Genomic DNA, 27634 nt, shown 5'->3' with positions numbered 1-27634 from the left:
GGAACTTTATGACTGTTTTCCACAGCATTATATTCTATAATCATATTTACTAGCTTGTTCGAGCGATATAATTTCAAAACAAAAACACATGCGCTTAGAAATATAACGATGTGCGTGTATATATATATTTGCATGATTATATTATATGCAAATATGTTTATGGATGTCAGGAAAGTATTTGGTAGCTAAATTGATATATATATATATATATATATATATATATATATATATATATATATATATAGCTAGATGGATACATTTCTTTTATTAGCCACACAGGTCTCAACAAAGATGGGACGAATACAATGTAGAGCTTTTCTTTTTAGGAGGGGGAAGGAAGAGAAAAAAAGTAGGGGTGGGTGTCGATCAAAAGGGATCGTAGGAAGGAAAAAAGGGGGGAGCTCGATCAAAAGGGACCGAGAGAAAAAAAAAGCGATCAATAGGGATCGTGTATCACAGTAATGTTCTCGTGTAAAAAGAGGGGAAGACAGTTTAGGTTTAGCCGTGGAAAGAAAAGCCTACGGAAAAGACCACGGTAACCTTGGTCAATATTGTCATTGCAGAAACTATACCAGTAAGGGACTCTCTTTTGCCTTTTTGTTTTTTGTCTGCATTTTTGTTTTTACTCCTTTATAGTGTTATGCTCAAGGTGGCTCCGTCATTCATACGTGACATCCTTGCTACATTCACCCATCTTTTGTTTGAAGCATTCACTAGACAAGACTTCCCTTTCTACTCTCACCTTCCTCTTCAGATGATACTTGAAGAAGTTGATGAGAGATTGCCCAGAGAGGAAAGTCTTTGTCTCTAGACCTTTCAGACGCGTCCACCATACACATTCTTTCGCCATAGCCACAAGTACGATGAAAATAGCTCTTCCTTCCCGTTTAAAAGAAGGAGGCGCGACAATATTCACGATAGACTCGGCTGATAGACTGACTCGTCCCACACGCGATAGCAGTTGTTCGACGTAAGCCCACAGCTCGAAAATGGTGGGACACTGTACGAGTGCGTGCAGAACGGTTTCGTCGCTCCGCCCACATCTCGGACAGGTCGGCCCCATGTTTCTCGAGCCATGCCTGTAGAGCTTATCCCGAACGTGTAGAGCTTCTCGATAGCACTGCCAGGCCAGGGATCTCTGGAAGTTGTCCATAGGTCCCGGCCCGAAGGTCGTCTTAAACAGGCGGGTCAGGTATTCCTCGTCGACACCCAGGTTCGCCCCGAGATCGTCGTCCTACCTTCCCTCCACTAATCCACTATAGAATGCGTTAGTTGTGATGCAGTCGCTCAAGGTTGACCCGGGTTGTTAGAGTTGCCGGAGAGCAACGCGACACTCGCGGTGCCATTCGCCCTTCCTCGGCCTCTGCTAGATAACTTTCATTTATTAGCCACACGCGGCTGCACACAGAGGGGACAAATACAACTGTAGAGCTTTTCTTTAAAAAAAAAAAAAGAAAAAGAAAGAAAAAAACAATCAAAAGGGATCGGTAGGGGGAAAAAAACCGGAGGTATCACAGAAAATGTCAATTGTGTATAATGGGGTAACATTAGATTTATCCATGGAGAGAAAAGCCTACGGAAAAGACCATGGTAACCTCAGCATGGAATAGACACATGAGAGCGAATTGCTCTCTCTCTCTCTCTTTTTTTAAAAAGTTTTTTTTTTCTCGATTTATAGGATCATGCTCAAATAGGTATCGTCACTCGCACGCACCATCTTTGCTACATTCACCCACCTTTTAATGAAACTTTCACGAGACAAAAACTGTCTCTCTATTCTCACCTTCCTTTTCAAGTGATACTTGAAAAAGTTGATGAGCGATTGGCCAGAGAGGTAAGTTTTCGTCTCTAATCCTTTCGTCTCTAATTCTTCCACCATGGCCACCAGTATGATGAACACTGCCTTGCCTTCCCTGTTGAGGGACGGTGGTGGAGCAATTTGCACAACAGACTCGGCTGACAGGCGGACTCGTCCTACACGTGACAGCAGCCGTTCGGCACAAGCCCACAGGTCGGAAATCTTTGAACACTGCACGAGTGCGTGCCGAACGGTTCCGTCGCTCTGACCGCATCTCGGGCAGGTCGGTCCGGTGTGTCTCGAACCGTGTCTGTAAAGCTTATCCCAAACGTGTACTGCTTCTCGATAGCACTGCCAGGCCAGGGATCTCTGGTGGTTGTCCATAGGTCCCGGCCCGAAAGTTGTCCTGAACAGGCGGGCCAGGTGTTCCTCGTCGACGCCCAGATTCTGCCCCGAGATCGTCGTCCCACCTCCCCTCCACTAATCCTCTATAGAACGCTTTTGTGGAATCAAAGTTGCACAAGAATGGTCCCGGACGGCAGAGTTGCTTGAGAGCAACGCGACACTCGCGGTGCCATTCGTCGAGCCTAGGTTTCTGTTTAATCCACGACTGCAGTTCGGCTAAGGAGACGAGCTGCGGGAAAGCGCGCCGCACAAACGGCGACCACACCTGTTCACCGTCGTCTAGGAAATGCCGGAGATGTCGCAGTCTCAGCGTATGTCTGCGCATCATCAACCACGGCATACCCAGCCCTCCATTTAGCGGCTGTTGACAGCAAATGGACGCCTAACCATCGGAACGCTTCCCTTCCACAAGAAGCGGAAGAGTATGCGTTCCAGTTTGGTGATGGTAGGGTCGGGACAAGGCACGACAGTCAGACGGTATTCGATGACGGATGCAATGTACGCGTTCACCACCTCCACCCGACCTTTTAGGGATAGCTTCCTCTCGGCCCATTGCCGGGTGAGAGTGACCACCCTAGTCGTTATTTCGCGCCAGTTCTTCTCCATTTGGAGGTCCGGACCGAACCAGACTCCGAGCAATTTAACCGGCCCGTCGGTCCAGCGTCCCACAGTGGAGACGCTGTTAGACGGCATGGGCTTGCTTCCCCAGGTGCCGAGCCGCAACCCCACTGACTTATCCCGGTTAATTTTTGCTCCCGTTACCACTTCGTATTTTTTTAGTCTCTCGCCGGCCAGCTCGATGTGCTTTTGGCTCGAGACTATGACGGTGACGTCGTCCGCGTATGCAGACACGCTCGTCCCACATCCCAGCTCTCGTGGGATGCCCCTCAGCGTCGCCAGCTTCCGCAGTAGAGGCTCAAGAGTCAATACATACAGAAGGGCCGAGAGGGGGCATCCTTGACGACCCGAACGCATGATGCCGAAGGGTCTGGATAGATGACCGTTTACGCGAACTACCGAGCGGATGCCGCTGTATAAAGCAGCGATTCAACCGCGGAAGACGGGACCGAAACCAGCCGCTATGAGGACCGCTTCCAAGTAGTGATGGTCTACCCTATCGAAAGCTTTTGATTGATCCAAATTGATCAGCGCCCCACCCATGCCAGGTTCCTTAACTACCCTGTCCATGATGTAGCGGATAAGATGGAGGTTGTCATGGATACTCCTACCCGGCACGGCGCACGTCTGCGCCCTGTCGACTAGTTTCTCGATGACAAGCCCCAACCTCTCGGCTAACACTTTGGCCAAAATTTTCGAATCTGCGTTGAGCAGAGTGATGGGCCGAAAATTATGTATGATGTTCCCCTTGTTTGGGTCTTTCTTTAGTAGTGCCACTGCTCCTCGCTTTACAAAGACGGGGATGCTCCCGTTTTGCTGCCAGTTGCAGTAGACAGCTGCCAAGACACCTCCAAACAAATCTGGCATATGACAATAAAGTTCGTAGGGCAGACCATCCAAGCCTGGCGACTTGTCTCCCTTACAGCCTGCCATCGCATCCCGTACGTCCGCGGCTGTGATGGGTCTTTCAGAACACTCCACCTCTCTTGCTGAGAGTCGTAGCAGGCCATGCAGGTAGGCACTAAAGTCTACTCTGCGTTCTGACCCACCAGTTGTCCCGAACAGTCGGGCAAAGTATTGTTGAAAGGCCTCGCACATCCTTTCAGGCTCGAGTAATTCGCGTCCTTCTTCATCTGCCAGAGACCTAATGGTGGCTCTGTTGCCTCGTTGCGCCTCCGCTACTCGGGCCTCTCGAGCCGATCCAACTCCCTCGTCCCTCAGAGCACGCATCCTAGCTCTGACAACGCTTCCTTCGTGTTTGGCGTTGAAATGTTGGTCGAGGGCCAACCTCGCTGCCACTATGTTGGACGCGATGCCAGTACTAAGTGCCTCTTCTAATTTCTTAACTATGTCTCCCTCTATTCTATTTCGGTCTAACGCTTGGGCATTACGTACCTAACCGATTCTGACTTCATTGCTTTTTTGAGGGCATACCACCATCTGTTGTTGATGATGGCACCCGTTAATGCTGTCTTAACTAAAGTGCTAATCCGGTCCCTGTAAGCTTGGCCTGCCGTGAACGACGCGTTCAGCTTTCAGTAACCGGGACCCTGTCTATGTGTCTTATCTAAGTCAAGCGTACAAGTGACAAATTTGTGGTCTGTGTAGCTGCCTATGTGGAATTGTGGACAACCTAGTCTATACTTATCCACTGTCCTACAGAATACCCTATCTAAGTACGATCTGGACGACCTGATGCGGTTACTCCATGTCCACATTGGCACATTCGGGTGGTCCAGTCGGTACCTGTCAGACAGCTGGAAATGTCTGAGCAGGTCTTTGAGGCTTTTGCATCCCTTTCTATTGCTATCGCTGCCTGTGTAATCTAGATGCGTGTCAATGGTAGCGTTCCAATCCCCCACTAGAAGTAAAGGTCGAAACGTTCCCAACAAAACCTCTAGACGTCAATAGAAATCCGGCCGGCCTGTTAAAGACGGTGCATAGACTGCTATCAGTCGAAAAACACACCCATTGCTGCCGTTGACATCCAAGATGACCAGCGTACCCTCCGGGTCTAGGAAAATTGCTTTTACTTTGAGGTCCAAACTCTTCCGAAGAAGCACCGCGGTGCCTCCTCCACCCATTCTCGGCAGACACGGAGAAAAATAAATGTTGAAATGTCCGCCGAACATGTGCTGGAGGTCCCGCGGGCTGTGGAGTCTGGTCTCGCTGATGGCTATGACATGCAGATTTTGTGACTTGATGTCGTTTAACAGATACCCTTGTTTCCAAGGTGACCCCAAGCCACATACATTTATACTGCCTATTTTGAGCATGATCCTATCAAAATTTGTGTTTTACACACGAAAGGAGAGAGAGAGAGAGAGTTACTTACTGTCCGAAAGTTCTTGGTTCTTCGCCTCACAGTCTTCTCGCAGAAGGTCTTTGTACAGTTTTTTAGATGAATATTTCTGGAATCTTCCTACTGCATCCGGGTAGAGAGATTTCAGTGTATTGTATGTGCTACGTGTTACGTGTATGATTTTGATGTGTTGTGATGGTGTTGTGCGTGAGTGATTGCTTGTTTTCGTGTCATTTTCTGTTATATTAGTGTTTGACCTAATGAATTTCATTAGGTCTGGATTGTTTGTGTTTATCGCTGTCAACATTGTCGTGGGGTTCTGTGTTGGTGCGTTTGTGTTGGTGTTTTTGTTTTCTGTGGATGTGTTGGTTTCGGGGCTGGTAAACCTCCCCGCTTTGTTTGTTTGTTCTTTTTTTTCCTCTTTTTCTTCTTCCCCCCGTGGCCACTTGCCAATCCTCTGTCATCTTCATCTGACGACATGTCGGAGGAATCGGAGGGTGGGAGGGTAAGGGTGTTGGGGTCACTTTTTGTGTGGGTTGATTTTGTTGGTGGTGGCGTTGGTGCTGTTTCGTGACAGTTGGGATGTGGTGTTTGGGTTTTTGGGGGTGGGGTGGGAGTCTTTTTCGTGTTCCCTTCTTCTTGTGGGGTTGTTGTTGTTGTTGTTGTTGTCGGTGGTGGTGGTGGTGGCGCTGATTCTGTTCTTGGTGGTACTAGTGGTGTTGTTGTTTGGTTCGGCTGGGTTGCTGGCTGCTGACGATTCTCCATTTCGTTGTACAGCTGCTTGACCAGTTGTGCATATGGCGGTGTAGGCAATAATGCTGTTTTTTCTTGTGCTTTTGGTTTTCTTGTGGTTGTTGTTGTTGTTGTCTTTCTTGGTATTGTTGACGTTGTTGTTGCCTTTGCTCCTGGGCTACTGAGTATGTGTTTCGAAGGTGAGTTTTGCTACTACAAACGTAGCAAACTGGCCTTCTGCCTTCGACGGAAACATGGAAACTTGAATCCTCTGTTAATTGGATTCTGTGTCGAATTTTCTCGTAGTTTGCTGGATCAACTTGTACCAGGAGTTGAAATTCCTGGCCAATCCAGTTTTCATTGTACACGGCAGATGCTTCTAAAATGTTTATTTCCTCCTCTATGCCGAGACATATGGCAGATACGAGCCATTCTTCCTCAATTTCAGGAGGCACATTCGAAATCTTTATTTTCGTAACCCTACGACCAAGGTACGTAGGGATCATGAGCAGGTTCTCATGTTGTAATGACTTAGTGGAGAGGTCCTTGGTTCGCTGCTCGCTGCCGAGCCTTACCTCTATTGTTGCGAACTTCGTTCCTCTCGTTATGTAAGTTTTATAAGACCATAGGTGCTTTAGGTATCTCTCAACCTTTTCTTGAGTTAATTTTTCCGGTGTCTTTGTCTTTATATTTATGGTTCTGTAGATGATAGTTCTTTTTTCTATGTTTATTTTAAAGTCCGTAGGTGTTTGAAGATGGACTGTAACGTCCTTTTTACTTAGCATGCTTTTGCATGCGAGTAATTTCTCTTTCGGTATATTCAATATTCTTTTTCTGGGCTTCAAAGCCTCGGCAAAGTTCGTGTTTGTTGTGGTGGTGGTGGTGGCGGTAGTGGTGGTATCAGTGGTGAGGACAGTGGTTTTGTTAGCAAGGACATCTGTGTCCTTGTTGTTGCTATTGTTGTTGTTGTTGTTGCTGTTGTTCTGTTTGTTGTTGTTGTTGTTTTCACTGGTGACTGTGGCAGGCAAGACTGCTGTAGCAGCAGAGTTTTTACACGTGATGGTGGTTGAGGCAGCAGCAGTAGATTCACAATCATTGCTCTTCTCCACCACCTGTCTGCGTTCATGCGGAACGGCGTTAAGTTCTTTCACCTCTGGCATTAGAGGCGGGAAATCGGCCTTCTTGTATACTATAGGCATATTCGTTTTACAGAATATGGCTAGGAACGAGGAAGATGTGTTTGAATTTTTGGAAATAAGGCTCTAAATAGAGCTATTTCCGATTTGAAAAATATATGTTCACGAAGTATTTTGTGTTATACACAACTTATACAAAATTTTAAAACAAAATAGGTCTTTTAAGAGGTGAAACATGCAACTTACATGGAAGCCGATGTGTCTACCGTCCGTCCATGATGAGATAGATAGATAGATAGATAGATAGATAGATAGATAGATAGATAGTTATACGACAAACAGACAGACATACAGACAGGCAGACAGGCAGACAGCCAAACAAATAGTCAGGCAGACAGACAGGCAGATAGATAGATAGATAGATAGATAGATAGATAGAAAGATAGATGGATAGATAGATAGATAGATACATACATACATACATAGATATGATGCAAGAAGATAACTAGAGAAAAGTGAAACAGTAAATTATAATAATTCGAAATTTGAAAGTAAGACGTAGAGTCAGCATTCATATATTAAGAGGTCGATAAACATCCGAAGTATTTGCAAATGATATGATCGCGCGAGCGCATGTGTGTATATGTCAGCGCGAAATCCACTCAAGTTTTGGATTGATCCTAAACGTGTTCAAGATACCATGTAGAAGGATTTTTATGACAGTAAAATGAAGATTTTAACTACAGTAATACCTGCTTTCTATTCTCTATTTAATAATGAAGCTAATAAACGTTGGCTGGTTGGTTGGCTGGTTGGTTTGTTGGGTGGTTAAGTTCTTCATTCGTTTTTATATATATTATGAAGAATGAAACTAAAATAGCGATGTAGAAACAGTTGATAAAATAGGTGCAGCATAAAAGCTCGTGCGACGTTTGACCACAGACATTGAGTAAATAAACATTACCCACTCGCACAGACACAGAGGGAAAAACAGGAGGTGATGAAGGTAAAGCAAAAGAAGAACGAGCATATGATAGAGTACTTAGGGGAATTGTTATTTATCGTATTTTAGGGTCATAGATATCATCTTTTGAAAATTAGTATTCACTTTATAAATTTGTATAAGCATTAAGTAATTTTACAAAAGATAAATAATAACTATTTAGGGCATGTCATATTTCCTGATATCTCCCACTGTGTACCACGTATGCTTCCAGAGTTATGTCATAGTATAGAGAGGTAATACAAGAATAGGCGTGGATGTGTGATAAGACGCTTTCTTCCCAAGTACATGTCCCCGGGTTAAATCCCTCTGTGGGCGCATATGTCAACTACTATAACCTCTGGCCGACCAAACCCTTGTGAGTAAATTTGGTAGACAGAAGATTAAAGAAACTTCCTGTATATATATATTAATGATAATAGTATGACAACAAATGAATGAATGAGACATCGATATTATGTAAAGAGGAATTTATATGTGACAATTATTCGGCTGCCATAATAAAACTCCGAGTTTCGGATGTCGGGGCGCAAATCTGCTCCGGCATCTGGTCAGTTATTAAGACAAACCTGTTGAAAAGTCTTAAAAGACTTACCAAATTTTATTTTGTTCATGAGCTTCAGTGGTCCGCTTCGAAGTCTTCCAAGCCTTTGATTTTTGGAGGGAATTTCTTTGATATAATTCCTTAGAATATGTTCTGTGAAGTGTCCTCTTCCATGTTGTAAAAGGAAACTCTCCATCTCAATCGCTTTATAAGTTCTGTAATTTTCCCCCAAAGTTTCTTAGAGTATAGTTCCCTGGATGGTATAGGCATCCTTTTCATTCAATAATCGATGTTGTAGGCATCTATATTGAATTCTTCTGTGGGGCAGAGTCCTAAACCGATTTATGGCGATTGTTTTCAAAACAAGCTGTATGAGCTTTGTTGGATATTTTTTCAATCGTTTGTTGTCATATTATTATTAAATAATAAATTACCACCCGTACACCGCAGTTTTTCCCTAAAAACATATACAGTTTGTTTTGAAAAATCGCCAAAAATCGGTTGAGGACTCTGCCGGCAAAAGAATTCAATATGGACGCCTACAATATCGATTATTCTATGAAAAACATACCTATACCATCCAGGGAACTATACTCTAAGAAACGATGGGAGATAATTGCAGAACCTATTAAGCGAATGGGGTGGAAAGTTTTCTTTTACAACATGGAAGAGGACACTACAGGGAACATATTCTAAGAAATCATATCAAAGAAATTCTCTCCAAGAATCAAAGGATTCGAAGACATCGAAGCAGACCTACAGAAGCTCATGAACACAATAAAATTACGTAAGTAAATTTTCTTAGGTTGTTCAATTTAACTCCGTTGATCAAAATAATTGACCAATTGTGTAAACGTATCTGTAATAAAATCTAGAAACAGCTGTAGCCAAATTTGCTCTAATAAATGTATCATATGTAATGACCATTATTATAACTTGTTTCATATATATCATTCTGTATAAAATCCAGTTTATTTGAAGCCTATCCATGGATTTACAATGCAGAATTGTGATGGACCATAACTAGGGACCCTACCAAAAGATTACCCGGAATGCTTCACTAATCTAATTTTGTTAGCCTGCCGTGCCAACAGAGAACTTATACAGTATTTTACCCGGATTGATAATCCCTCAGTATTTGTTTTATATGTGTGTGTGTGCATATGTATATGCGTGCATGGGCATATGTATATGTGTGCATGGGCATATGTATATGCCACATACGTATTCTGAAAACATTGTGCGGGTATGTCCTCAAAAAATAATATAAAAAGATATTATTTTTGCCAAATAACCTCTAGGTTTGGAGCCATTGTATATCCATTAAATCATGATATTTCTCCAACAAATTAGATTGGATTAAACAACTTTGAAAGGTAAAAATATGAGATTAATCTTTCTGACATATATAGAAGGATTAATTTCATCTTCATACTCTTTTTGTTTCTATCAAATCTAGTATTAAATATTGTCATAACTTTAACTTTATCGTATTTACTTGTTGTGTTTCTTTTTTTTTTTTTTTTTTTTTGCAGATTGATAAAAAATCATCACGAAGACACTGCTTAAACAAAACTAATACCTTTAGTTTGTGATGAATATACTTTGCAAAAACAAAGGACGTCACTGATGTTAGATAACGTTTTGGCACTTCGTAAGCTTTGATAAATATCTATGTACAGTTCCTACGAGAAACGAAAATGTATCAGCATATTTTTTTTAAATTTGGTTTATCTACGTTGTGGAGGAAGACGAAGACACTTAGCGCTTGCCATAATTGATATGGGAATGTGGAGGGATTCCATAACTAAGAGAGAAATAGTAACTGTTCTGTATGTTCATTTCGAATCATCATCACACACTTTTTTACACAATAGAAATATTCCTACAGTAATATTTCTGCGATCTTCCGTCGTTAGGTTTTATTGGAAATAATGATTTAGAAATAGTACAGAGACAACGATGTAACTAAATATTTAGACAGCCATGTTTGAAGCCAGCTATGTTTAAAGCCCAGGTCCTCTTTACAGAAGCCAACTGACTTGATATGAGACCTAATTATGTCAATGCAACTATTTGTACTGTTAGCATGTATCATGGCAGGAAGAATCGGTCCATCTTCTATTACTTCCTAACGATTGTGATTTAATGTTCATTAATTAAAAAAATGTTTTGTTTATTGACTGTTTGATATAGTTTAGTCTTATAGAAAATTGGTTAGAGACACTCGCCTCATTAGTTGAAAAGTGAAAGCTTTAAACGAAAGTAACTTTGGTTGTGAATGCATTTTCGTGATAGTCAGGTGATTTTCTTAACTCTCTCACATTGTCGAAAGATAGAAATAGTGAGTCACTCACTCTAAATTGCGAAAGCTACAATTACCGTTGGGAATTTTTATGATAAAATAGAAATTTATATATTGAACATACGTCAAGACTTTGATGTAATTCCCACTCATGTGACCGATTTAGCACTTCGACATTTCAAATGGAAATGTGTAAATATGTCAACATAATACATATAAAGCTCTTCAATTTGTTTTCCTTTATATTAATCGAAACACTTCTATTGAATCACAGGCATATCATCACGCATGACAACGTTGCTGATGACAACACTGGTAAATTATATATCGGCAATCCGTGCTTATGGTGGAATATCTTAATGTATATAAATGGAAGTTGCCTTTCCATGCACAGGCAAGTAGCAGAAAACTTGCAATTGAAGAGAAACATATATATGTTCACGTGAAATATTTTCACTAGCACATAAATCAGAAAATCCCTATCTCATTTATAAATATATATATATATATATATATATATATATATATATATATATATATATATATATATATATATATATATATATATATATATATATATATATATATATATGTATATATATATATATATAGATAATTAGCATTAAGGATTCTGTAACACTTATAAGTTTGTGTCATTAATTATATATTTTAAATTACAATAAATCTTGACTTCAAAATCATTATATATATTATTTTGCAGCTTAAATTGTACTACATTTTTTTTCTCTCTGAAGGCTAAACAGATTTACCTCCTTTTCTATCCGATTGAAATATGCGCAGATATCATTATATATTTTCCGACTTTGTATAAATAAGTAACATACACCTTTATTTTTTATCATTTCCATATTCGTGTGGGACTTTCGTTGAACATATGGTGAATTCTTCATGCGCTATTTTAATGAATTATGAGAATTAGAATTCAGGAAATGAAAAACACCATACAAAAGAAATGGTATAATAAATACTGAAAAAAATATTGATAAATACGTTTCTATCTTTCAGACAAGGCCTTCAGGGTTAATACTTTAATAATTCATATTAGGAATTATTTTTATACACCAAATATGCATATATAAATGTGTACACACACACACACACACACACACACCCACACACACACACACGCGCGCACGCACGCACGCACACACACACACACACACACACACACACACACACACACACATATATATATATATATATATATATATATATATATATATATATATATATATATGAATGTATGCATGTATGTATGTATGTGTATATGTATATCAATACATACACACTCGTATAAATACGTATACGCAAATACATATATACCATAGTGGGTGTGTTTCTATCGGGCTACTATCAAGTTGTAACTGCTTATTATATTAAATGCTAATCTGCGACCTATTATTATTCTAATTCACGCCATTCTCACACAGTCATCGTAGATAAATATATATGAATATACCTATACCTCTATACACAATAGCCATTCCATGAAACTTTCCAGCACTTTCTCAGTATAAATGTTTGTGTGTGAGTGTATATGTTGCTGTACGTGTGTGTGTTTATTTCTCTAAATATGCATGCAATCATACATATAAATATACGTGTGAATGTATAAATGTATACATATTTATACATATTCATATTTTCACATATATTTGCGCTCGCATATATACACACACAAATACACACACATGTGTGTGTGTGTGTTTGTGCGTATGTGTGTGTATATATAAACGTATATATATATATATATATATATATATATATATATATATATATATATATATATATATATATATATATATATATATAGTTCATGTATTCGTGTGTTTGCCGTTCATCTCCCATTTTCCTCACAGCCGTACTGTTCATTTTCGTTTTTACTTTACTTTTCTATAATTTTGTCAATATTTTTCGCACTGCTTTCAATTAATCTCCCTCAGTCTATTCAATATTCTGATCAATAATCAAATGTGTATAATTTCATATCAGAAAGACGTCTGATTCTTAATTGCTGGTCGTAGTTTTATATTATCTGTTTTAAAAGTGCATAATTAATTCTTCAAGCTGCCAGTATGCTTAGAATGTTTGTGTCAGTATGTATGTCAGCTTCCGTTTTCGTATGTTTTGTTCAGAGTTAATCTCAAACAATTTCAGAGGATTTTACAATAACTTTCGACACACAGTTCTGAAAATTATAAAATTACTACATTTTCCCCAGTAATTATATGTAATATGATTGCAGTGATCTTAACCTCAACTGCATAATGGAGGAATATTATTTTAGTTAGTTTCTGAATTGAATGTTTTACTAAATCCACACTGACCTTTAGCTCTTACAATTGTTACAAATTAAGAATTACAAATTAAGAATTAGCTATTCATTTTTCTTAAATAGGAAGCAAGAGATGTACATGAACTTCAATCAAAACAAACATCTAGATCTGCGAGCCATCGACGGTTCAACGATGAATTCAGTTGAAGATATCATGTTTGTAGGTGGTTGGGTAAACGGCTCTGATGCTGACATCAACGTCAGAAAAGCATAAGATTGGACAGTATCTCACAAGCTTAATAGAATAGGAAAATTAAGACTGTTAAGGGGAACAAAAAGCAGATGGTTTCTTGCTAATGTTGAGTCAGTTCTACTGTGTGGTAGCGAAACGTGGACACCTACCGAAGAATCAAAGCTGTGTTATGGGTGGCTTCTACACAAGGATTTTACGAATGCCCTGGATGCGAAATTGCAACGACTCATGTCGAATGAGTATTACTATGAACTCCTTCTAAAAATAACCAACATGTTCAAGGTGAGACGGGTCAGCATATTAGTTCATTACATGCTTCGCCAGTAAAAAGAAACCGCAAAACCTGTTCTCAGGCACCAAGAGCACGGTACCGACAAATTCTGGGGAAGTGGCATGCATTTATTCACAAACTAAAATCAGACACAGAATTGGATTCTAACCAAGAACTGATGGTGCAATGATGAATATAGATACTTGGCGAATTGGCTTTGTCTACCAATGGACATAGATAGAGAAAATCGCGTGAAATATTTTAAATTTGAAATCAAACCAAGTTAAAGGTTTTTCACCGGTGTTAGCATAAATATTGTGGAGTTGTAAATGCAGCTTTCAGGTTAGCTTCGTGTAACTTTTACTCGCAACACACAACGTCTGCTCAAAGTGTTCTATTATTATACTTCCATTGAGTCTTTATAAGTAATAACTACATTCCAAGCAAATGCTTACAACAATACAAATGCATTTTCAAAATTATGCACGCATATATAGATGTAAACGTGCACTGTTATCTACAAACTTATATGTATTCATTGCTTAAGATTTTTTACTGTTACAAGTTTTCGTAAGAATTTAGGTTATGCATCCATTTATAACTTCTATTTAACACTGTGCTGTATTTTGTATTTGTTTTTATTTCAATTTAGATAAAATACTGTATATGCATTGTTTGTATATATTTTCAAGTAGTTATGTTGTGAAAATCAGTTGTATGTCCATTAATTTATTCCGTGTGTATGCTTATAGAAGCTGGGCATTATCGCACTAACAGAAACATAGTTATTACGGTTTGTGTCCATTATTTCCTGATGAGTTTTGTATAGGCATTATATATAGCTAGTGAATGTTTGCTGAAACAACATAATTATTAATATAGCATGTACATCTTTGGTGACGCAACGTAATCATCATATGTTGTTATTATAGGCTGGCAATTTACCATTACCATTATACAGAGCTGGTCAACGGTAGGGAAATCACGGTAACCGTTATATCCCGTAGTACAAAACAGTACATTCCCGCATTTGTTATATTGAGCTAGTATATATTAGGTGAATCTACATTGATATTATATGGAGCTAGTCTATTTTAGGTGAATTTTTAGGTGAATTACTGTATTTTAGGTGAATTACTGTATTTTAGGTGAATTACTATAAGCTTTATAATAGTTAATGTGCACAAAGTGAATCATCACAAGTATTATATAAACTAAGCACGTCTTATATCAATCATTATGAGAAGCGCATAAATGTAGCATGCGTTTAGCGAATCACAGTTTGTCTTATATATAGCAAATATAACTTAGACGAATCACTGTGAACATTACATAAAATTAATATATCCTAGGTGAACCACCGCATGTATTTGTAGAAAGCATCGGGTGGGAGTCAATGTTGTTTCTGAAATGTCAATTATTTTTAGGCAATAAATTTATGTTGTTTCTTTCTTGTACAAAATATGCTGATATACAGCAGGAAAATGTGTTTCATTTAATTTTGTTGTGTAAATATTTGCCTATCAGTTGTGTATTTACAGGTGTTAATTGAAATGGGATAAAACAGTGAACTTATACTGCACATATTAGGAGGTAATAAATGAAATGGTCAATGTATTTCATACAAGTGATTCTACACATGCTAGGTAAAAGCAAAATGAAACTTATTACCAAGTGAATAAACTGTCAAATAGAATAGGAAAATGATATTCATAAATCAATGCATCTGTAATTTCTAACAGGAAAACGTTAAATGTAACAAACAGAGACAGTACCTAGTTTCCAATGTACGCACGTACAGCCCTATTTAATGCGCGCATACAGTATACCATATTTTACAATACACCAGTGACTAAATGGGATGACTTACAGAAGTAAAAGCCATTTATGTAACCGTATAATTTAGCGAATGATGTGTCTGTGTATATAAGTAGGAATGCATATAACGAGTCGTATATAAATAAGTTACAAATTTTAGCTAAAAGGCCCGAAACATTTATATTACTCACGCATTCTTTATTTTTTATGGAATGTTCTTTACAAATAATATTTAAACTCTTTATAACCTGTCTCACATATTAACATTTATAGCTGATTTTTGTTCCAAACGAAAAGCGCTTCTATATCAATTGCTTCACAAACTTGTTTTGTCGTATACATTGAGTATTATACAGGACTCGATACTGACGAAATGTTATATAAATTTTCTATAAGAGAACTGGCAAATTATTTGTTCATTTATTTATTTATATGTGCAATCGCAGTTTTATCTCACAAAAATGACCTTGCTTTATCACCACGAGTTAAATTATTTGAAGTACTGACTGGAAGTTTGAGGAAAACATCTGCATGTAAAATAGATCTATATACGATTTCAAGGCGTTGGTACGTACTAATTCATAAGAAAATCGGTGTAAACTTCTGAAGCAGCATCTGAGAATCTTTTCGTATCACCCAAACAGTGTATGCTAAATGACAACGACAATAGAATATATTTACTAATTAAACATATGTAAAAAGAATATCTTCTGTATAAAGAATGAATTTCGCCAAATATAGTGAAACGCTTTATACATTAGAAGAAATGAAGACGTTTATATTTCATATCTATGGACGAATTTACGACTGCCATGCCAAATAGGCGATAACATTTTATAATTTAAGTTCTCCGCGAAATAATAAAGAAGTGTATCCAAATATTTACTTCGCTGATTTCATTAAAACATTGAAGCATACGAAATATTAATGAAGCGCTGCAATAAAAAAAAAAGCTCACGCGTTTGTAAATACAGAAAGTTGATTTTAGATATTTTGGAAAGAAAACAAAAAGAAATATCTATTCTTAAAACGCTTAAAACATTAACTGCCATTCAAATATCAAAGTCTCTCTAAAGATCAATCGGACGAAAATCTTTAATAACAAACAACATACAAAAATATTACCATATTCAAAACATCAATGTAGTTCTATATTTTTGATAAAATCAGCATCTCACACGAAGAATGCCTTGAATTTATTGAGAAAAAGTATTCTTAGACCCATCCATGTATGATTATCAACATAGAATGACACGCTGTCAACAGGATCAATGTGAAAGTCGAAAAAATGAACAAGTACGAAGATTTAAAGTGGGAAATACGATGGTTGTGGTCAATGAAGAGTGTAGACGTGATACCAATAGAAATTGGTGCACTTGGAAGTATTAGCACTCACCTACCAATATGAGTGAATAAGATCGGTGCAAGTGTGAAGGTAGAACACCTACAAAAATCAGCATTGATTGGTATTGCAAGAATTTTTCTCAGTGTTCTTGAAGCAGGATCGGTAAACAAGTGTTACCTTAGTCAGCTGGTTGTGGGAAGCTGACACTTTCTGTCATGCCTACCAAAATATGCTGTGAGTCTTCATATAATGATAATAATAATAATCGTGTTAACTGGAACGACTAATGTACTGTGAAGAGCATCATCGCTGTGAAAACAACACCCCGTCATGAAATTATATATTTATCAATTTTTTAAAATACATATTTTACCTGAGAATTTACGTGTGTAAACTGGGAATGCATACAATGAGTTTCTCTGCCCTAGGTGTACGGCGAGAAATGGAAGAAAATTTGAAGAAAGAAGAAAAAAAAATAATAATAATGGCAATAATAATAATAGCTCCGGGCTAAATAACAACATGGACGTACACTAAGAACCTCTCACCACAAAACTAACATAATCCAATACCATCAATGCGTTGGAAGGAAAACTTCGCGAGACAACTGTGGGAAAATTTCTATTAAAGGAAAGCAACTAAAAAATCGGAAAGATGTTTGCTACATGAAGTTTAGTTTCTTTCTTCAATACACGATATCTCAATGCTAGTTTTTGAAAAACTAGATGTAAATTTTATGATGGAGATTTGAAAGCAGGCGAAGGGTTGCGCCCTGAATACCCCTATTGCAGTTAATTTTGCTAATGTCTTCATGACGAAATTCGAGACAGAGTTACTGAAGACATTCCAGTCCTTTCATGGTCATGAACCAATACTCTGGTTACGGTTCACAGATGACGTAATTTTTGTCTGGCAAGGATCCAGACAAATGGACCTCTTGCCTTTCTGTAACTATTGTGCTAAAAAACTATGGCTTTAAGTCCAACATACATTTTAGGTCTCGTTTTTAAAAAAACTAGCTTTGAATTTTTGGACAAAAAATCAAGTTTTCTTAAGGTAGAATAGTGACAGAGTTATTTTGCAAGCCTACGTCATGCCACATTTATCTCCACCGCCGCTCTGATCATCCACATCATATCATTGAGTCAAATCCGAAATCCCAATTTCTTAAAGATAAAACGGATTTGTACTGGCATAGGGGATATCTGAAAACATGCAAATGCTTTTGTACATCATTATGTCAAACGCGGTTACAGTGAATCACGATTAAAGGAAATAACAAATCAAATCGCTAAGATTAGCAAATATAGTCAAACATTCACGCATAATTTTAGCAAACACAATACAATAAATAACAGAATTTCTTTGGGACTAACTGGCACCGAAATTTCGCTGACATTTCAAAACTGTTACATGAAAGTTACAAGCATGTGGCGAAAAATTATCCTCATTTCAAACAGATATTTCTTCAGGCGCCTATCGTAGCATTTAGACGGAAAAAGAATAAAAGAGAAATATTGACCTCAAGGCACGCTGTACCTTGAAAATCAGCCGCAGAAGAAGTAAGCCCTTTTCATTGTGCAAAGACATGAGTCAAGTGAATTCCGTTGTGAATCATAACAGAAATGTTATAATTTATACAGAAGGTGGCACATGTAGAGATTCCCATTTGGTGTTACTGGCAGATTCATATTGGTTGTACGACAGAAAAAAATAAGCAGAAACGTTTAATGGGCATAGATTCGACGCCAGGCACTAGTTCGACAGAACTTGTCGAACATTTCGTTTCAAACGGCTGCCATTTTGAAAAAGATTTGAAAGTGCATATTCTCAGAAAAATATTCTGAATCTATTTCACTTTCACTTCTCAGAAAGCATAAGGAGAAATATGTCTGCGGGTTATGAACACTCACGTCCTGGAGGAACGAATCAAATGACAGGAGAATATCATCAAGTTTATAAAAAAACTGTTTGATTAAATATTCTTCTTTTTCCTTTTCTTTTTTTTCCTCTTTTTTCCTGTCTTTTTTTCTGTCGTCATTTTTCTGTTTCTTTTTCTTTACGCCTGTTATAAAATTAAAACTTAAAGACTGATTATATCATTCCATCAACGTGTGGACGTTGGTTGCTCTAGTTTATGCTTTAAATTTAAATTTCTAGACTGATTATATCATTCCATCAACGTGTGGACGTTGGTTGCTCTAGTTTATGCTTTAAATTTAAATTTCTATAATTATAAATTTTTATCATCCCTTATTTTGAACTTGACAAAGACAGATTTACTGTTGAAATATCGTTCAAACAATAAAATATCTATTACAATCGTATCGCGCTCTACGTCTTAATAATAATAATAATAATAATAATAATAATAATAATAATAATAATTATAATAATAATAATAATAATAATTATAATAATAATAATAATAATAATAATAATAATAATAATGATAACTATAATAAAAATAAGAGGAGACACCGGGGAAGTGAGGAGACACCGGGGAAGTGAGGAGACACCGGGGAAGTGAGGAGACACCTGGGAAGTTTAACATGTGAGTACGATAAATCACTGCTCCGAAACTTATCCAAAAGCATCGGAAATAAGGACATCGCATGGAACCAAAACATAGCTGACAAAGGGTTGGACTATACCCGAGTAAGTAATACTCATTGAAATTTATTCCTATTTTTCCAAATATAATGATGTATTTTAACTTGATACCTCCACTACCCGAACAGCGATCGTAAACACACGTGTTACATCAAAATTAGACCATCTTCGAACCCCAAAACACCATGTACAAAACAATTACAAACAGATTAAATAACACCGGTATTATTCCACCCAAGAATAACAACCGAGAAGTACGTACTGTAAGCTTGTTACGAAAAAAGTACGAAGATATGAACGTGCAAAACAATCTGACAACAGAAATAAACGAACCGGTACCCTACGAAAACGATAACCGTCAAAATAAAGGGCCGGACGTTGTTCCTCATGTCCTGCAAACAAAACCAAAACGGCATAAATGGACACGTGAGGAATACATTTGGATCCTACACGCCTATTTCACAGCAGTGCTCTACCCAAAAAATGAAAACGCAACAGCACATACATTTAAAATAGGGAAGAAAAATAATGTAAATATAGACTTCGACAAAACAATGAACCCTAACAAACTAGCTAACATGAGAAGATATATTCTAAAAGCAAAAAATATATCAGAAATAGAAATAGAACAATTGAAAGAAAAAATACATCAGGAAAATTTAGATAGTAGTCACAGATAGCAAAACACGAGGACAAACGTAACATTTCCGGCAAAAACGAAGTAAACAAAAAACAACAAACCCAGACCGTAGAGATGTATAATAGTGTACAAAAAGCACCAATCCAGAACACCACAGACAAACATATGAATGAAAAGGAAGGCAAAACAAATATAAAGCCTGGAAATAACGAAGGGAAACCTAATAATTACGATACTATGAAAATGAGAATAACCAAAGAACTGAAAACCACAGACCTTAGAATGGACCACAGATTATATCTCCCAAAAATCAAAATAGACAATAAAACAACATCAATAATAAAGAGCATAAACCTGGCCGTCACGGAACTAACAACCACAGAAACAACAGGCAATATCACTGAGCTAAATGACATAATATATGCGGCAGCCACTGCAGCAACAAAAGAAGCAGGATACTCACTCAAACCCATCCGAACAGGAGTTCTACCACCCAAACAGACCTTGTGGATAAATAACATCCAGAACAAAATTTTAAAAAAAGAGAAAAGATTTATCGATTCTCAACGAAATTAGTAAACAATCAACACTACTAAGTAACACGAAGAAAACAAAAATACTGTACAAATACAGCATTACAGAAAAAGACTTACCTGAGGCAAAAGAAAAACTAAAGCAAGACATCCTTGCCAAAGCACAAAGGATCCGCCGGTATGAGAAACGCCAACGTTTCTTTGAACAAAACACACAGTTCAAATCCAACCCCCAAAAACTCTACCAAGAACTGGGTAAAAATAAAATAGACATTACTGCAGCACCAACAGCAGAAGAACTAGAGAAATTCTGGAAACAAATATGGTCGGTGAAGCAACAACCCCAGAAAAGGACCGTTAAAACAATGAACTTAGGACCTGAGCAACTCTGGACCCCTAACTGAAGAGGTCACCCAGACACTGCACAGACTAAGCAACTGGAAGGCACCTGGACACGACAAGATCCCCAATTTCTGGTTAAAACACCTGCCAGGAATGCATAAAACGTTGGCAGAAAACTTTAACAACATACTAGCAGATCCAGAAACAATGCCTGAATGGCTCACAAAAGGGAAAACCATCTTAATCCCCAAATCCACGGAAACAGAGAAACCACAAAACTATTGACCTATAACCTGTTTCCCTACGATCTACAAAGCCTTTACTGCAATAATATCGCAGAGATTGAGTAAACACCTGGAAAATAACAGCCTGTTTCCAGAAGAGCAGAAGGGATGCTGCAAGGGCTCATACGGCTGTAAAGATCAATTATTGATCAATAAAGCCATAACTGAAGACAGCCGCAGAAAGAAGAAAGGCCTCAGTATGGCCTGGGTGGACTACCAAAAGGCTTTCGACAGTGTTCCCCACACGTGGATTCTGGAAACACTAGCCATACACAAGGTGGCACCAATTATCATAAAATACATAGAGCACTCGATGAACAAATGGCAGACAGTGCTACAGCTCCAAACAAAAGAGGGACTTGTGAAAACGAAAGCCATCCCGATCAGAAGAGGAATATTCCAGGGAGACACGCTCTCTCCACTCCTGTTCTGCCTGGCACTCACACCTTTAACAGAATTGCTAAATAGAACTGGATGCGGTTAAAAATGCTACGGAAAAACAGTCAGCCAACTTCTATATATGGATGACCTAAAATTATATGCTAAAAACGACAAAGAGCTAGAAACACTACTACAGGCAGTACACGGCTTTACCAAGGAAATAGATATGAAATTTGGATTAGAAAAATGTGCCAAAGCAACCCTGAAAAGAGGAAAATTAGTTAAAAGTAGCAATTTAACACTAGATAAAGCCAATGAAATAAGAGAACTACACGAAAGCCAACCATATAAGTATTTAGGAGTCAATGAACTAGATGGGATACAACATACAGAAATGAAAGAAAAAATAAAGAAAGAGTACTATAGACGGGTTAGATCAATACTAAAAACAGAGCTCAATGCTAAAATCAAGATAATGGGTATCAACACTTTAGCTGTCCCAGTTATAAGCTACAGCTACAACATCCTTAACTGGACACTAAACGAACTATGTAAAATAGACAGGAAAACAAGAAAAATAATGACAGGATATAGGATGCACCACCCAAAATCTGACATAGAAAGGCTATATATACAACGCACAAAAGGTGGCAGGGGTCTTATACAGCTAGAAAACTATTATAAAATATCCACCATAGGACTGCAAAAATACCTACTCCAGAAGCAAGGGAAACTAATACAAATAGCCACAAAACACGAGCAAAACAAAAAAACTGTTTTCAGTATTTAAGGAAGCTGACAAATACAAACAAGAAATCAATCTACCTAACAAATACGAAGAAGAAGAAGAAGAAGAAGAAGAAGAAGAAGAAGAAGAAGAAGAAGAAGAAGAAGAAGAAGAAGAAGAAGGAGAAGAAGAAGAAGGAGAAGAAGAAGAAGGAGAAGAAGAAGAAGGAGAAGAAGAAGAAGGAGAAGAAGAAGAAGGAGAAGAAGAAGAAGGAGAAGAAGAAGGAGAAGAAGAAGAAGAAGAAGAAGAAGAAGAAGAAGAAGAAGAAGAAGAAGAAGAAGAAGAAGAAGAAGAAGAAGAAGAAGAAGAAGAAGAAGAAGAAGAAGAAGAAGAAGAAGAAGAAGAAGAAGAAATCCAAACTAAAATTAGAACAGCAACGGGCCATGATAAAACGATGGCAAGAAAAGCCCCTACATGGTAAATACTGGGCTAAACTAAATGCGAAAGAAATAGACAGAGAAAAATCCCAGCAATGGCTGAGAAGCTCAGGACTCAAAGCAGAGACTGAAGGATTTTTAATTGCTGCACAAGACCAAAGCCTCCCCACCAGAAATTACCAAAAACACATAATGAAAAGAAATATAACAAGTAACTGTAGAATATGTGGAGATAGACAAGAAACAATAAATCATATTATCTCTGGCTGCCCAGTCCTGGCAAAGAAGGAATATATTCACAGACACGACAGAGCTGGGACCTATATAGACTGGAAGCTATGCCAACACTATGGAATAACAACAGAAAAAAGATGGTATAAACACACGCCAGAAAAGGTCACAGAAAACCAGAAAGCAACCATACTCTGGGATATGCCAATACATACAGTTAGAGAAATTAAGGCAAATAGACCAGATATAGTTGTCAAAGATCATGAAGAAAAAAAATGCTTTCTAATTGATGTATCAATACCAGCAGATGACAACGTTCCTCTAAAAGAAATGGAAAAACTTTCAAAATACAAAGTCCTGGAAATAGAGATAACTCGAATGTGGAATCTAAAAACAGAAACAATTCCTATCATAGTAGGTGCCTTAGGTATAATAAACAAATATTCAGACAAATACATAACAAAAACACCAGGACTTACAAATATATATAACATACAGAAAATTGCACTACTGGGTACTGCGCACCTTCTACGGAAAACACTTTCAATACAGTAAACATAAGAGCACCACAGCAAACCACAGCACATACCCAAGGCGCACAGAGCTGCGCTCGGTAGTGAAGTGAAAGCACGTTATAAAAATAAAACTACTGAACAATAATAATGATGATGATGATGATGATGATGATGATGATGAATTGTGCAGCACAGAAGTTTGTCAGTGAGCATGTCGCGGTCTCAAAGCGACGAAAATATTTTGGCAAATTATATTTAAATGTCGAAGTGAATCTAACGGTTTTTGTGTGTTTCTTATTTGGCTTATAAACAACTTCTACGCTGCATTCATGTGTATATATATATAATTCTTAAAGAGGGCAACAAACGCTAAGGCAACACAAACATCTCAAATCATATACGTTATTATTATTGGAAAAAAATTTGTCTTAAGTTAGCGTTTATTGACCTCTTCAAAAATTATATATCATCTACATCAGAAATCCACAATGGTTCCATAAATCCCGTCTTGTATATATATATATATATATATATATATATATATATATATATATATATATATATATATATATATGTGTGTGTGTGTGTGTGTGTGTGTGTGTGTGTGTGTGTGTGTGTATATATATATATATATATATATATATATATATATTGTGGGGTGCGATATAGAACATGACAGAGAGTATAAAAGCATGAACTAATATAAATACTGTTACTATGTCATTAACTGTATAGTTACCCACAGTACTCCTTAAGGGTCATAGGGTCGTTTTTTGGTTTTTCCTTGATGGAGGTCTCGGTAGATATTGATGCAAGTATAAAATAATATATAATATTAATTTACACATTTTGATGTACAATTTCTGTTTTTTTTTTTTTTTGTGTTTTTGACAATATTCAGCGATAAACTCTCATTAATAACATGTAGATGCTTAGTTCAAAAGGTGCTTTTCTAGCCGATATGCAAGAGAACATTTTGTCTTGAATAAATTTAAGACATATGTTTAATACATTGCAGAGAAAAATTTACTTTCCCCCTTAAATAAATATTGCTGTTAATCTTCGAACAATGTATTAAATCAATGGAATGCAGAACACACATATAGTTCGTGCTTTCAGAATCATAATTATATGAAGAGTATATGCAATGGATAATCAAATTGTATAAATAAAAACAAAGAAATTATTTAGTATATTAAATGAAATTCCTGTAATTTGTACGTCAATTCTTTGTTAATGAACATGAATGTCTAGTAAATGCATCCACCACAAATTACTTTAAGTGGATTAATTTTGACTTAATTCTTACATTTGTGAATATAATTTTTAATATCAGTTACGCAGTGAAATAAAATAGCATCATAAAAATGAAAAATAAAGAATTGATATTATGATAAAATCATTCAAGAAAGCACGCATAAACGCGTCAGTGCATTAGGATCGATAGGAAGAAAATTAACTCATTGTAATGAATAGATATTGATTAAGAGTCTAAACAACACTCGCGTTTTGTTTTGATCGCTTGCTGTTAGTGGTAATTGAGTAATTGATTGAACATCACCTCAGCATCCAAAGTCATTTTCAAATACAACATATCAATGCAAGTTAATACATTACTTAAGTTCACGTTCCTTCTTTACGTTATTTTTTTTCTTGTTCGGTATTGTAAAATTAAAACGAAGACAACAAATAAAGGGTTAAATTTATTTCTTAAATTACAGATAAATCACGACCCTCCTGTTCATTTAAAATTTAAATAATAAAATAGATTGAGGAAAATAAACTGCAATAGTGATACATTCCGTTTTTATTTAAATTGTTGTTGTTATCAGATATATCTAGTTATTCATATTAAACTCTAGAACGACCTGAAGACGATGTCCGCATTCGTATCCAATACTGATAATGTCTGGAAATGAATTAAACGTAATATAAATACTCTGTTATCGGTGCATTCATTTAAAAAAAGCGAATTTAAATCAGTAAAAATATGATTATTAGCGCATAAAACAGACATTTTAGTATTGCATTCAATAGATTGTGATTCCATTTGTTATAGATTAGATTCTCTACTCTAGATCAGTTACCGTTGAATCTTTTTGTCTATCTACTCCAGATGATATGAATATATATTACAATGCATTCTTAAGAAAGAGATAACTAGGAGTGGAATGTAAATGCTTTAATTAAATCAATATTAGTTATTTAACTCGACACAAAAAAAAATCTGAATAATCACTAAGTTATCTATTTGTAGATGTGTACCGTTAAAATTAGCTCAGTCTCAGATAAATATATACAGATATTTCCTGAAGTTTGAAATTAGAACGTAACAAACACCATTGTCTGTTGCTAAGTAACAGTCAATTTAGAGAAATAATAGTTAATGTAAGTATCATTGAAAAGCGAACTGGAATATATTATGCGAAAAGAAAAAAATAATTTAATCTTATCGACAAGTACAGGAAACAATTCTGGACGGGTTTCGATATATTTCCGGCATTATCAATGAAGCATAGATTTCACTATAACTGCCAATATATTGACGAGAAAATTACTAAGTAAATGTACATTAGTTGATGTAGAAAATTTCAAGTGTTTACATTATAAATTATTCGGAGATGCCATCTGCAAGAAAAATAACTGTCAATTTAGTGTTAGCATTGTTTAATGAAAGAAGTAGTTATAGACTGGATATAATTTCAGAGAGCGAATGGAAAAATACGATTAGTCTCTCGCTAAAATGATTTCAATCATTTTGGCATGTGTAGGAGATAATACCGGATATAGTCCAGCCTTGCTCTATCCTCATAAAAGAAGCATATATTTTATCGTACTTCTGGAAATACTCACCGGATTATCACCTATGGAAATGTACAAAATTTTACAAAAATGCAAAAGAAAACTAGTGTTGTTTAAGTTATATATTAAAGTACATGGAAAATAATATGGTTGATATTTTTGATAGATGGAAGCAAGCTGTTTCATTTATATTTAGAAATGTATATGTAAAATTTATAAAACTCTTGGCATCTGATTAAATATGTCATCAAGTTGAATGTATTGATATTATTTCTATCCAATGTAATGAAGTGAATAAAAGTTTAAACATTAGAAGAAGCTCTTGAACTCAAAGATATTCTATTATCAAATGTATTCAACAAATATAAAGAAAACTTTCAATTCCACTGACGCTCTGCTATGATCTAACTTTATCACACTTTGTACCAGATAACATCTTACAGATGTGATACAAGCCATAAGATATGTAAATGTATATACTCAATTGTGATCAGGCTTTCATATATCTGAAACCATTCAAAAGTATATGAGAATAGCTTATTTCAATTTGATTTAAAGCATATACATCTGGCTGAGTACTGCAAGCCTTTCTGACAGATAATTACTCATAGTTAAATTTGAAACAAAACCTCAAATGTTAAATATGATAATGCATCGTAGTAAATTTCATCGATCGCATGAATTAACGTCTCATTTTATCGATACTTGGAACCGCAATCTGCTTTATTGCTTGCGAAACTCAAACTGTTAATATTCGTCAAAATGCTGCAATAGATTTGAAGAAATATTTTTCTCAGAATAAAACAGCCTGTAATACAGTTTGATATAAATTTCTGTTAAATGGCCTCCCAGACATTATGAAAAAGAATAACAGAATAATTAAAACAATTATAACAAAGACAAAATTACAAATAGAACCAACGTCGGTAGTAATGACTTGTATTAAGTTACTCGACTAAGTTCATGAAGGAATTTAAAAATACATGTAGTATGATACAATATATCCTCCATATATATCTAGTAGATACATATACATACTTTAGTCATGCAGGATGTGCATGTATTTCTGGACTCGACTTGATAAAAAGTGATGTAATTCATGAACGGACGAACATATATTCTGACTTTCTAGGAGAGAATACACAAGCATAGGCGTTGAATAAGTTTTAAATTATGAAATGAATTTACGCATGGGTCACATAACCTAAGATATACCAAAACATAGATAGACAGTTACAAAGATATTGGGATACATAGATGAATCAACTGATAGATAGGTCGGAGGATAGATAAACAGATGGAT

This window comes from Octopus bimaculoides, chromosome 3 (genome assembly GCF_046866305.1).
Source record: "Octopus bimaculoides isolate indiv1 chromosome 3, ASM4686630v1, whole genome shotgun sequence".
NCBI lineage: Eukaryota > Metazoa > Mollusca > Cephalopoda > Octopoda > Octopodidae > Octopus > Octopus bimaculoides.
The sequence above is the reverse complement of the archived record's forward strand: the minus strand, read 5'-3'. Positions refer to the sequence as shown.